A 3,106-nucleotide genomic window follows, 5' to 3' on the forward strand; every position below is an offset into this window, starting at 1 on the left:
TCTTTTATATTCCACATAAACAAAAAGCTCTTGACCATTTTTTTGTTTTTTGTATAAGGGTCATGAGACCAAAAAGTGACAAAACTACTGTGGTTTGTCCCAGCCATGATTGGCCAGTTTCCTCCTCTGACCACATAACGTGCCACTCCCATATAAGGCCCTGGCTGGGCAGAGGTTTTTGTCCCTGATCGCCCAGGAAGCTGATTGTGGTGACCCCTTGGTCTTGGACTAGTTAGCTTGTATTTGTCACTTTATTTCCATTTTGGGTTTTGTGGGATTTCTTTCCTCTGATTTTTACTTTTTTTCTCATTTTTCTTTATTATTTTTCCTTTTAAACATTTCTTATTTGTCTAATCTTTTTTATTTTGTTATTCATTTTTTATTTTGCTTTTTAAAAATCTCTTTTCATTGTTGTTCTTATTTTGAAGTCACCATGTCTAAGGACCTTGCGACAATCTTTGCCAATGAGGAGTGTCACATTGGCGATTACACTCACTCCTGAACACCATTGGCAAGGGATGCTTTGCTGAGGTGTGGTTGGCCTGGCACATGCTGACCGAAACAGAGGTGGTTGTCAAAGCCATTAGTCATCGGGGCTTCTCTATATTTTTTCAAGAAGTCCATTGTTTTAAGGGCTTAAACCACCTCAATATCACAAAGTTATTTGAAGTGAGTGCCACCCAGAACAAACTGTATCTCTTCCTGGAGCATGTGAGTGGAGGGGACTTATTTGATTACTTGGAGAACTACGGCCACATGACCAGGAGGATGCCCAAGCCATGTTCCAGCAGATGATGTCAGTGGTACAGTACTGCCACTCGAGGGGCAACGTCCACAGGGACCTGAAGCCAAACAACACACTTATAGACAGTGTGATGAATATTAAAGTAGCAGACTTTGGTTTCAGTAGAGAATTTAATGCCCATAAACTAAGCACCTTCTGTGGCCCCATCTCCTCTATGGTCCCAGAGATCTTACAGCATCAAATCTATGACAGCCCCATGGTTGACATATGGATCTTGGAGGTTACTTTTGTACAGGATGGTGATGGGGGTTGTGCCATTTGTTGGGGACAATTTTGGGAAATTGGAGAAGTAGATACCGAGCGGACAGTTCCACATACCATAATTTATGTCAACGGAAGGTCAAAAACTTAAAAAAAAAAATAATGACCCTTGACCTCAACTAAAGACCAATGCCGGAAGATATAATGAAGGACCCCTGGCTTGACATGGGCCAGGATGAGAAATGAGGCCATATAGTGAGCCACTCTGGGGTGACATAGACCCCCGGTTCAGAAATAGTGAAGAACATCGGATTTAAACAGCACGAGATCCAAGAGTTAGTAACACACACAAAATATAACAGGGTGATAGGAACATACCTGATCCTAAGAATGACAAAAATCAAGATGAAGGGCTGCACCATTGGGGTAAGGCCCTGCCGTTCCCCTGAAACTAATAGCAGTGCTTCCTCAAACCTAGAGGCTCAGTCATCTGGTGAGAAGACCAAAGAGCTTGGCATTCCCCCACGGTGCCTGTGATTGAAAATGACCATTACCTACTCGGCCTGAAATCCATGACCACCACTCCCCCATTGGACCCTGAAAATGGGGCCACCATCCTAACCCAGACCCTCAGCATGGCCCCAGGGGCTCCCTTACCACCCACAGTAGCAGCAGCAGCAGCAGCAGCATTATTAGTGGAGGTGGAGCCCCAGAAGGAATCACAAAGAAAACTGCCTCTAATCTGGGCAGCCTGATGGTGGGACCCCGGATCCCCTCTGGCCCCAGCCAGGACCGGCAGGGGGTGGCTAGGAGGGTCTTCAGGTTTTTCTTAAAATTCATATGTTATAGGTTGTTCACTAACCAAAAGCATCTCAAAAGGACAAAAGTCAAGCCAATATAATTTTTTAACTTGTAGACGGCCAAGACAGGGCCACAGTCAACTTGAAGGTGCTGAGATTCAGGAAGGCCAGCCACTTGGTACAGAAGATAAGCCAGAGGCGGAATTCAAACAGCTGCAGGTGAGAGCAGTGCCAGAAATACACACTGTGTGTGCAAGGTGAGAAGACTTGTTTCAGTGGACCATGGAGGTCTGCAAAGTGTCACACGTTTGTTCTCTGCATGGGATTCACATCAGGAGGGTATCTAGCAGCTCCATGGTCTTCAGAAACAACTAATCCAAAATACCGGCTCAGCTTGGAGGACTGCCTGGAGCCCCCTGGGGGTCAAGAGGAGAGGCTGGCCTCACTGCAGGTCCATCCCTGGGCCCCACCTGAATGAAATTTCAGAGATTGGACTTATTCTTGGACCCTTCCCTTCCCTGCTCTCATTTGCTCCCATGTTTCTGGTGCTTCTTATTAAAGTACTTGTTTTATGTTTCTTTTTTTCAAATTTTGTAATAAACTTGATGATCCAGAAAGAAGAAAAAAAAAATTGCATAGGAAAAAATGACTAAGTTTACTCATAATGAAAATTTACATTCTAAACAGATTATAGTGATTATCATAGAAACCTGTAAATTGCTTTTTAAAAAACCTTGCATGTTTGTTTTTCTTCCCCTAAAATTTTAGGAAATTGATTAGTATCACACTAGTAAGTACATGGATATTATGGTGTCACTATAAGGATCTTATACACATATATTTTGGGTTAAAAATTGAATAGCTTGGCAAATATGTTTTCCCACACAATGGGCTTTCTTGTTTTGTTGATGGTTTCTTTTGCTGTGCAGAAGCTTTTTATTTTGATGTAGTCCCATTTGTTCATTTTCTCTTTAGTTTCAAGTGCCCTAGGAGCTATATCAGTGAAGAAATTGCTTTGTCATATGTCTGAGATTTTGTTGCAGTCCCATTTGTTCATTTTCTCTTTAGTTTCAAGTGCCCTAGGAGCTATATCAGTGAAGAAATTGCTTTGTCATATGTCTGAGATTTTGTTGCCTTTGGATTCTTCTAGAATTTTTATGGTTTCCTGTCGTACATTTAAGTCCTTTATCCATTTTGAGTTTATTCTTGTGTATGGTGTAAGTTGGTGGTCTAGTTTCATTTTCTTGCATATATCTGTCCAATTTTCCCAACACCATTTATTGAAGAGACTATCTTGGTT

At 42.2% G+C, this 3,106-nt stretch overlaps 1 pseudogene; it reads left to right on the forward strand.

Annotated features, from left to right (window-relative positions):
* The first annotated feature begins 433 nt into the window (after positions 1-433).
* Positions 434-2,284, forward strand: LOC118650424 (annotated as a pseudogene).
* Positions 2,285-3,106: the final 822 nt, after the last annotated feature.

The sequence above is a fragment of the Myotis myotis genome, unplaced genomic scaffold (genome assembly GCF_014108235.1).
Source record: "Myotis myotis isolate mMyoMyo1 unplaced genomic scaffold, mMyoMyo1.p scaffold_m19_p_3, whole genome shotgun sequence".
NCBI classification, from domain to species: domain Eukaryota; kingdom Metazoa; phylum Chordata; class Mammalia; order Chiroptera; family Vespertilionidae; genus Myotis; species Myotis myotis.